This window comes from Chelonia mydas, unplaced genomic scaffold (assembly GCF_015237465.2).
Source record: "Chelonia mydas isolate rCheMyd1 unplaced genomic scaffold, rCheMyd1.pri.v2 scaffold_116_arrow_ctg1, whole genome shotgun sequence".
Lineage (NCBI taxonomy): Eukaryota > Metazoa > Chordata > Testudines > Cheloniidae > Chelonia > Chelonia mydas.
This window is the reverse complement of record NW_025111253.1, coordinates 1-10,437: the sequence shown is the minus strand read 5'-3', so window position 1 is coordinate 10,437 and position 10,437 is coordinate 1. Positions and strand designations below refer to the sequence as shown.

At 59.7% G+C, this 10,437-nt stretch overlaps 1 long non-coding RNA gene across 1 annotated transcript; it reads left to right on the top strand.

Moving 5' to 3' along the window:
- Positions 1-814: 814 nt before the first annotated feature.
- On the top strand, positions 815-4,034 carry LOC119564973. Its single transcript, XR_005223719.2, has 3 exons — positions 815-1,753; positions 1,932-2,114; positions 2,862-4,034. It is a non-coding gene; the product is annotated as an uncharacterized LOC119564973 (long non-coding RNA).
- The last annotated feature ends 6,403 nt before the right edge of the window (positions 4,035-10,437 follow it).

The following is a 10,437-nucleotide window of genomic DNA, read 5'->3' as shown; positions in this document are numbered from 1 at the left end:
TCCCGCAGAGCAGGGACCGTGTCCATTACGCGCTGGCCTGCCCGCCTAAACGGCCCCCTCTTACCCCACCCCTGCCTGCCTCAGCCCCTTGCCCCCACCCGCCTGTCCGCTCACATCCAGACCCTCCCACCTGCCTCAGCCCCTCACACCCAGCCCCCCAACCTGCCTCAGCCCCTCACACCCAGCCCCCCCGCCTGCCTCAGCCCCTCACACCCAGCCCCATGGTCCACACCCACCTGCCTCAACCCCTCACACCAATCCCCCCACCTGCCTCAGCCCCCCCCACCTTCCTCAGCCCCCCACATCCAGTCCCACGGCCCACCCTCACCTGCCTCATCCCCGCACACCCAGCCCTAGCCCCTACCTTCCTTTTTTCCCCACATCCAGCCCCATGGCCCTCCAACTGCCTCATTCTCTTACAGCCAGCCCCCTTGCCTGCCTCATCCCCTCACACACCCCCACCCCCGCCAAGCCTGTGAAAGAGTGTGAATTTGTCATAGTACTTTGGGTGGATATTGTCTGTGCCTCAGTTTCCCCTATGTGGTGCATGGGTAACTAGGTGGGGGTAAAGATTGTTTACTCTTTGCACAGAGCCAGAGATGCAGGCCTGACCCACGCAGAGCTGCCTGGGACCCACACCCATGGAGAATCCCAGAAGACAGACAAAGGCCACTCCAATTGCCCAGATATTTGGCACCTAGCAACAAGCTACCCATGGATGATCCAGGAAGCCAGCGGGGTGTGACCGTCTGGAGGACAAAGTACGAGGGAAGGGTCAGGTGGGGCTCTTACTGTGGGCTGCTGGAGGCAGGAGAAGCTTCTGGACTCAGACTGTAGAGGGGTGAGTGGGCTCTGGGCTGACCCAGCTGGACTTTGCTGTAATTTTCTGTTCTCTGTGGCAACTAAGGCTGTTCTATGCTGTGTCCAGACACCCAATAACCCTCCTGCTGTTACAGCACTGGCTGTGAGTCGCTGCAGTCAGGAAGTTGGGGTGCAGTGCTCCCTTTAGGGGTGCAAGTCTCCCCAGGCGTCCAACTCTGATGGACTCCCTGCAGGGAGCTCACAGCATGACCCAGGGGTGCTGAAGGCTCCGAGGTTCAGCTCCAGGAGGCGGTGAAGCCAAGGGGCTGACCCCAGTGACAGTTTGCCTCTAAGGGGGCTGACACACGGACGGGCTCCTCCAAGGGGCTGTTCCAGAGCCATGCGAGAGCACCGGGCCTGGGGATCCGGGACAGGTGGAGCCAGAGGATGGTTTCTGAATGCGCCCAGTAGACAGTTGGCCGCTGAGTTATTGCATTTGCAATAAGTGACTGGCAGCAGTAAAACAAGGGAAGTTAAAGGACACAGCGGGGAAAAGCCGTATAACCCTCTCCCGAAGACAAACACTGCAAACCCGTGAAGGGAGAGAGGGTTCCGTGTGGAGAAGCACAACGAGGCACAGCTGATTGGACGGCTGGAGGAGGACAACCGGTCCAAGAAGCAGGTTCCAGGCCAAGCCGGGCTTTGAGAGAGTCTGGCCGCAGCCGAGGCAACAGCCGGAGCGAGCAGCAGCTGGGCATCCACCAGACCCAGCGCCCCGTCCAGCAGGGGTCTTCATGACCTGGCTCCCCATCGTGGATTTGAAGCAGTGGGAGCTGGAGCTAAGAGCAAAGGAGCGGCAGCTGGAGCAACAGAGGCTAGCCGAACACAAGGAGAAGCAGCGAAAGCGTGAACCGGAGATGGAGAAGCCGAGGGGCAAGAGGGCCCACCAAGGGTAAGTGGGGAAAGGCCTCGGGATGCCAATTCCGTGGGGAACCTAGATACCAAATTGTTGCCCGGTTTAAGGGGTGGGGGAGATATAGACACCTACGTCACTGCCTCAAAAGGCTAGGGATTTGAACCATGCGGATCGACTCTACTTCTCACCCCCTTCCTCGGTCCCAAACCCATAGAGGCGTACAGCCAAGTGGACGGAGTGGAGACTGGGAACTATGAACTGCTCAACAGAGCTTTGCTGCTGAAGTTTGAATTGACTATGGAGGCATATAGGAAGAGGTTTTGGCGTGTGCAGAAGACTGCGGGTGTGACCTCCATGGAAGTCATCACCCTGCTGGGAGAATATCTCCGCAAATGGGGTAAGGGTGCAGGTGTCACTACGCTGGAGAATTTGTATACCCTGGTTGGGTTGGAGCAGCTGGATGAGATCTGTCCTCAAGACCTGGCAATGGGGTTAGTGGACAGGAAGTCCTGCAGCCTAGGCTGGCAGATGAGTTTGTGGACAGTAGGTCCGGGTATGAAAAGAGACTGAAAGGGGACGTGAGATGTTACTACTGCAGGCAGAAATGGGCGCAATGCCCAGAGACCAAGGAAATGGTGGCCAAGCAGAACCCTCGAAAGGTTAACTTGGCAAATGCCCAGGACAGAGGGGCTAACTCAGCCTCTGCCGGCCCAGGGAGGCAGCCTGTAGGCCAGGCTCCGAGAGTGAACTGTGTGAGGGAAGCAGCCACCCAGCCAGCTCCTCAGGGGCACAGAGGGTGAGAGACGGGCTCCCATGCTAGGCCCCAGTACACATGTCCTGTTGTGCCCTATTGGGCTCAGGCTCCTCCGATCCCCAGTGGGAGCGGAAGGGGATGGTCAATGGGGAATTCCTGGGGTGGCGAGATCCTGGGACAGAGAGAACTGTTGTCAGGCCCTGGTGGTGCAGCCTCAGATGCTGAGGGGCTGTGTGAGCTGGGTGAGCGTCCCAGGGATGAAGCCCCTCTCCCTGCCTATGGCCCAGATCCCTGTGCAGACCCAGGAGGGGTCAGGATGGCTGGTAGCTGGGGTTCTCCAGGACACCAGCTTTGATATCCTTTTGGAAAATGAATGTCTCTCTAACACAGGATCCAGGGAGCCCTGCATCTGTAACGGCCAAGGATTTGAATCCAGGGAGCCAGAAGGCAGAGAAGGCAAGTGCATGTGAAGATGTGAATTGCTGGGCTGACAGGGAGGAGGGGATTTTCCCCCGACTGGTAACACAAAGGAGGAGCTGCTACACTCTGGATACCAGCCTGTCCGTAACCAGAGCCCGGTGTCTGAGTGGGACGGAGGGATGGTCCCCACCCATCCTCCCATGGGAGATGAGACTCATGCTGGCTCTGATGCTGCCTACCCTCCCTGGGGAAGCAAAGGCAGAGCTGAGCATGGTGGGGGCCGAGACCCCAGCTGAGCACAGGGGGGCCCCAGGCAGGGCAGGACCATGGCTAAACATGCCCTGTCCAGGGGTGAGAGAGGCCCCAGGGAATAGGGGAGCAGCTGGAAGGATGCTGCTGGTAACACAGGGGCCTGGTCAGAGGCGGGGCATGGCCATGGTGAGAGCCCAAATCACAGCCCTCCTGGAAGGGGGGCTGGGAGAGGACTCAGTCCTGGGAGTGAGGCCAACTGGTTAAGCCCACAAGGGGAGCTGGGCTCCTGGCATATGCACAGCCCTGGGGTTGGGAGATGACTCCAGGGGGGCTGCAGGGGCACCCTGGCCTCACCATCCCCTGGGGCACCAGAGCCCCAGAGAGAGGGCTGGGGTAAGCACCAATGATCATGGTGTGACTCCCTGTGCCAACCAGGGGGAAGGACACCCCAGGCTGTGGCCAAGGCAGCTGATCCATGGGGGTAGGTGGGGTCCTGCCCCCCTCACTCCCTGGCAGACGAGGGGGAGGGGCAGTGACAGAACCCCAGCCCAGTTTCAAACCCAAAGGTTTTGGGGTGGCAAAAGGGCATGAGGCCGCGTGAGAACTTCTGTACCCCTGCACGTGCTAGCGACCAGACCGGAGCTGAGGGAGGATGTGGCTCTGCTCTGACTGGATACTGGGAACTGTAATTGGGATGGACTAGCCAGGGTGCTAACGGACTCCCAGCCCACTCCCACCTGCCTCGTCCCCTCACACCCCACCCGCCTCATCCCTGTCACCGGTTCGGTCACAGAGACCCCCTTGGGACTGTCACCCGACGTGCTGAAACTACCTCTGAGCCTGTTTTCCCTGCCAGCTTGGGACTCCAGAACCCTGCCTTGTTGAGCCAGACACACCAGCCTGCTGCAAACACAGACCCAGGGTCTGAACCATGCCCCAAAACTGCAGACTTGAACTGAAAACCACTCAGCAGGTGCTCCTGTCTCCAGCACCCTAACACCCAGTCCCCAATGGGATCCAAACCCCAAATAAATCCATTTTCCCCTGTATAAAGCTTATACAGGGTAAACTCATAAATTGTCCACCCTCTATAACACTGATAGAGAGAGATGCACAGCTGTTTGCTCCCCCAGGTATTGATCACTTACTCTGGGTTAATTAATAAACAAAAGTGATCTTATTAAGTATAAAAAGTAGGATTTAAGTGGTTCCAAGTAATAACAGACAGAACAAAGTAATCACCAAGCAAAGTAAAACAAAACACGCAAGTCTAAGCCTAATACATTTAAGAAACTGAATACAGTTAAATCTTACCCTCGGAGATGTTCCAATAAGCTTCTTTCACAGACTACAGAGGGGAGCCGTGATAGTCTGTATCAGTAAAAACAACAAGGAGTCCTTGTGGCACCTTAGAGACTAACAAATTTATTTGGGCATAAGTTTGTGGGCTATAACCCACTTCATCAGATGCATGGAGTGGAAAATACAGTAAGTAGGTATAAATATACAGCACATGAAAAGATGGGAGTTGCCTTACCAAGTGGGGAGTCAGTGCTGATGAGGGCAATTCAATTAGGGTGGGTGTCGCCCATGCCCAACAGTTGACAAAAAGGGGTGAATATCAACAGAGGGAAAGGTTTCAGAGTAGCAGCCCTGTTAGTCTGTATTCGCAAAAAGAAAAGGAGGACTTGTGGCACCTTAGAGACTAACAAATTTATTTTAGCATAAGCTTTCATGAGCTACAGCTCACTTCATTGGATGTTTATGCTCAAATAAATTTGTTAGTTTCTAAGGTGCCACAAGTCCTCCTTTTCTTTTAACAGAGGGAAAATTACTTTTTGTAGTGCTAACAAGGCCAATTCAATCAGGGTGGATGTGGCCCATTCCCAGCAGTTGACAAGTTGATACTCACACCTTCTTAGTCTGGGCCCAATCCTTTCCCCGGTACAGTTCTTGTTAGTTCCAGCTCAGGTGGTAACTAGGGGATTTCTCATGACTGGCAGCCCCCTTTGTTCTGTTCCACCCCCTTTTATAGCTTTGGCACAAGGCAGGAATCCTTTGTCTCTCTGGGTCCCCTCCCCTCCTTCTAAATAGAAAAGCACCAGGTTTAAGATGGATACCAGTACTAGGTGACAGAGTAGCAGCAGTGTTAGTCTGTATCAGTAAAAACAACAAAGAGTCCTTGTGGCACCTTAGAGACTAACAAATTTATTTGAGCATAAGCTTTTGTTAGCTACAGCTCACGTCATCGGAATGCATCCAATGAAGTGAGCTGTAGCTCACAAAAGCTTATGCTCAAATAAATTGGTTAGTCTCTGTGGTGCCACAAGGACTCCTTTTCTTTTTAGTACTAGGTGACATGGTCACATGTCCTGTGAGACCCCAAGCCTCCGTTCTCGGCCTGACTCACGTGAACACAGGAAGGCTTACAAGTAAACAGAGTTATTTACAACCAATTGTCCTGGTTAATGAGAGCCATCAAGATTCTAAACCACCATTAATGGCCCACACTTTGCATAATTACAATACGACTTCAGAGTTATACTTCATATTTCTAGCTTCAGATACAAGAATGATACATTCATACAAATAGGATGACCACACTCAGTAGATTATAAGATTTGTAATGATACCTTACAAGAGATCTTTAGCATAAAGTATATTCCCGTTACATCATATTCACACTTATAAACATATTTCCGTAAAACATACGGAGTCCCCTTCAAACCCCACCCCCACCTCCCTCGTCCCCTCGAAAACCACCCCCACCTGCCTGGTCCCCTCATACCCAGCCCCACAGCCCACCTCCACCTGCCTCTTCCTCTCACACCCCCCCGTTAGGGTCACACTATCAATGGGCTCAGCCCCTCGGCTTCACCGCCTCCTGGGACCGAATCTCTGGCACCTTCAGCACCCCTGGGTCACACTGTGAGCTCCCTGCAGAGAGCCCACCTGATTTTGACACCTGGGGAGACTTGCACCCCAACTTCCTGACTCTGCAGCGACTCTCAGCCAGTGGGGTAACAGCAGGAGGATTACCTGGTGTCTGGGCACAGCACAGAGCGGCCTTAGTTACCACAGAGAAGAGAAAGTTAAAGCAAAGTCCAGCTGGGTCAGCCCAGAGCCTTCTCACCCCTCTTCAGGCCCAGTCCAGAGGCTTCTCCAGCCTCCAGCAGCCCACAGGTAAGAGCCCCACCTGGCCCCTCCCCAGTCCTTTGTCCCCCAGCCGGTCACACCCACCTGGCTCCTAAGGGTGGGGGTGGGGAATCCAGGGTCATTTTTTTGCTAGGTGCCAAGAGTCCCAGCAATTACAGTAGCCATTGTCCTCTGGGACTTTCCATGGGCCCCCAGGCAGCTCGGGGTGAGTCACGCCTGTGTCTCTGTGTCTCTGCAAAGAACCAACAACTATTCCCCCCCACAACTAGTTACCCTTATACCACATGGGGGAAACTGAGAAACACAATATTCATTCAATATATTATGCCCAATTCCCACGCCGTCACAGGCTTCTCCATCATCCCGCCTGACTGCTTATGGGCGGAATTAGCTTCAAACACGCCACGGGACAGCGGCATTTCCTGCTTCCTCCTCCCCATAGAGGGGCCAGAAGCAGTTCACAGACTGGTCATGGCTGTGGGCTCCAGCCCCTCCTGGGTGCACTCCATATCAACAGACTGGGGTCAGGCCCTCCCTGGGGCAGCAGGGGTTTGGGGCGGTAGCAGCAGCTTTCCTGAGTCAGGAGCCAGGGAGCCCAGTAACCCGCCTCTGAGGGTGGGGTGGGGGAGCTCAGGGGCCCAGGGACCTGAGGCTCTGGCTGGGGTGGTGCTGCCTGGCCCTGGCCCTAGCCCCACAGTCAGTTCCTTACATAACTATTCACTTTTGTTTCCTTGTTTTCTGGCGTTTCTGTGTTTGCCCAGTGCCTTGCCCAGCCCTTCCCATGAGTTTCAGCTTGTCCCAGGCTGGGCCCCTGGACACACCTCTGCACACAGCCGGAGGGAGGAGGGCAGTGGCAGGCGGTTTCTCCCCGTCACACGCGGTGAGCCAGTAAGAAATGGCAGTAAAGGGCAGCTCCGCCATAGGCCCCGATCCCCAGCAAGAGCCCCTGAGAACTCCAGCGGCCCTGCAGAACGAGAGCTCAGGGCTGGCACAGCCCCACCCAGCCCCATCCCGGGGCCAGGGCAGCCATTGCTCCCACCCGTCCGAAGCAGAGGCCCGAGAGGTGCAGGAGAAAACCAGGCTAGAGCCTGACTCATCACAGATCCCTTTATTGTGCATCCCTATAAATACAGACCTTCCCAAGGACATTGTGACCCCTCCTCCCCCGTCACGGCGGGGCGGCCATCACAGAACGGCGTGGTTACAGATCACAGGTACAAAAACAGCCCCAGGCCAGTGGTGCAGGCCAACGTGACCCCTGGAACCAGTACACTGGGGGCCTTGTGGCCGGATATGGCATTTGGCAAGTGATTGGGGGCAGGAGGTGCTTGGAGCTGGGGGGAGTAGGGGAGGGTTCCTCCCTCGCATTGTTCATCCAGTTCCTTCATGTGTTCGGACGCTCGCTCCCACCTCCTGGGAACAGGCGAGAGCTGGGCCAGAGAGGGCCCCCCAGCGCAGTGGGGCGGGGGAACAGCCCATACGCAGCTCGGGGCAGTATGGGGGGGGCTCCCCTGGGGAGTCCCTGTCGTATTCCCTGCACTGCCCAGGCTGGTTGGCGGGGGATATATGGGGCAGCCCCTTTACCCTCCCCCATTAGGAATTTGCCCCATTAGTGCTCACCCCACATGGCCCAATCAGAGCTGGAGCAGCTCCCCCTCCCACAGGGCTGGGGGTTGCAGGGTGGAGGGGGCCGTCACCCCCTCCCCACCCTGGCCCACTGTGAATCCAACCCTCTCCCCCACAGTGCAGTCGCCCTGCCCGGCACCCTGGAGTCCAGCTGCAGGAAGCACGCGGCCATGCTGGGAGCTCTGCTCCCGCCGGTCCTCGGGGTGGCCCCCTAGAGATTCTCTGACGTGGCAGGGTTGGCGTAGAAGGCGTTGGTGCCGTTGCCAGCGGCCATCTGGGAGGAAGCAGAGGGGATGGGGTTAGAGCCAGGCTGGGCCAATCCACCGTTACCTGGCAACAGGACCCCCAACCAGGCAACTACCACGTACCCCTGTCGGCATGGAAACCGGGGCTCTGGGGCTGGGGAGGGGCTCACTGGGCGAGCCCTGGCGAACAGACCCCAGTCCCGTTCGATCCCGGCCACCCCGTCCCTGGCAGCAGGGAGAGACCTCCGGGACCGCGCCAGCTCCGCCGCCCCACGGCAGCATGGGGGGCACGTGATGGGGCTGCGGAAGGTGACCCCACCCCAGAGCCCCGCAGGGCTGTGGCTGCTTCACGGGGTTAATGTTCAGAGCACCTGGCGCCGCTGGAGCCAGCCCTGGACTCCTGCCAACAGCACCACAAACAGCCCGGTGTCTACTGTCAATATGGCTCTTGTCACGCGCCCAGCTCTGCCCCTCACTGCCCCCCACCCCGGACCTGCACAGGCCTGCCCTGCCAGGGGTCCGGGCTGAGGGGGCACACCCTCCAGGCAACACCAGCCCCTCCAAGGTGCCTAGGAGCTGGCTACGCGCCCGCCTGTCCCGCCCCAGCTTCCCATGACTTGGCTCTTTTGTCTCTAGCCGGCCGCAGAGGTAAATATTTACTCAGGCCGGGTGTTTGAACAGCCTGAGCCACCGGCTGCGGAGCAGAGGAGCTGGAGCCAGCCCAGCGAGGAACAGGGACACAACACCCACCGGGGCGGCTTCAGGGCCCAGCCCCCCAGGAACCTCCCCAGGGCCCACCCCCCACGGCCAGGGCCGGGCAGCAGGGCTTCTCTGCCGTGCCAAATGCAGAGCCGGTGACAACAGGGACTGACGAGCCCCCAGCTGCCCACTCGCCCGAGCGCCGGCTCACGCCAGCTCCCAGCCCAGCCCAGGCGGCTCAGCTGGCGGGGCCCCCGCAGACGCACCCCCCGCCCCTGCAGAGGGGCTGCAGGCTCTTGGTGCTGGCCCCTCACGCCGACAGTGCCCCCCAAGTCCTCCACCCCTGCACCGGCCTCGGCTCCCCGTCACTGAGCCCTGGCAGAGCTCCTGGCAGCCCCGGCGCGCCATGGCACCAGGCAGCGTGCCGGGCCGGCGCCGGGGGAGCAGGGCGAGGGGGCAGGGGAGGCTGTTCAGTCACAGGGAGAGAAACGTGGAGCCGAGGAGGCACCAGCCACCCGCTGAGGGCTGCCGGGGCTCCACGGGGAGGCAAAACCAGAGCCCCACGTCCAGACTCCGCCTGCTCCCGCCCAGCCGCCCTCCCCGAGGGCACCTGCCACCCCGGGCTCAGCAGGGGCCTCGGCTGCCCTCCCACCGGTCAGCAGGGGCGTGAGAGCGACACTAACCCCCCGTCCCGGGGCAGGAGCGGGGCCGCTTGGGATCCATGGGCACGGTGCAGGGGGCAGAGCCCAGCCAGGCCGCCCCGGGCAAGGGGCCCAGCCAGCACTGCCAAGGGGGCCATTTGTAGAGAGCCTTGTCTCAGAGCCAGGCATCGACCCACCTCCACCCCCCTCCCTGCCTGCCTGCCCCACCACCTCGCTCTGTGACCCCCACCCCCCTCTCTGCCTACCCCACCACCTCCGTCTGCGACCCCCTCCCCCTCCCTGCCTGCCCCACCACCTCACTCTGTGACCCCACCCCCCTCCCTCCCTGCCCCACCACCTTGCTCTGCGACCCCCTCCCCCTCCCTCCCTGCCCCACCACCTTGCTCTGCGACCCCCTCCCCCTCCCTGCCTGCCCCACCACCTCGCTCTGCGACCCCTCCCCCTCCCTGCCTGCCCCACCACCTCGCTCTGCGACCCCCTCCCCCTCCCTCCCTGCCCCACCACCTCGCTCTGCGACCCCCTCCCCCTCCCTGCCTGCCCCACCACCTCCCTCTGCGACCCCCTCCCCCTCCCTGCCTGCCCCACCACCTCGCTCTGCGACCCCCTCCCCCTCCCTGCCTGCCCCACCACCTCGCTCTGAGACCCCCTCCCCCTCCCTCCCTGCCCCACCACCTCGCTCTGCGACCCCCTCCCCCTCCCTGCCTGCCCCACCACCTCGCTCTGCGACCCCACCCCCCTCCCTCCCTGCCCCACCACCTCGCTCTGCGACCCCCTCCCTCCCTGCCTGCCCCACCACCTCGCTCTGCGACCCCCACCCCCCTCCCTGCCTGCCCCACCACCTCGCTCTGTGACCCCCTCCCCCTCCCTGCCTACCCCACCCCTCTCGACCCCCCCTCCTGCCCCACC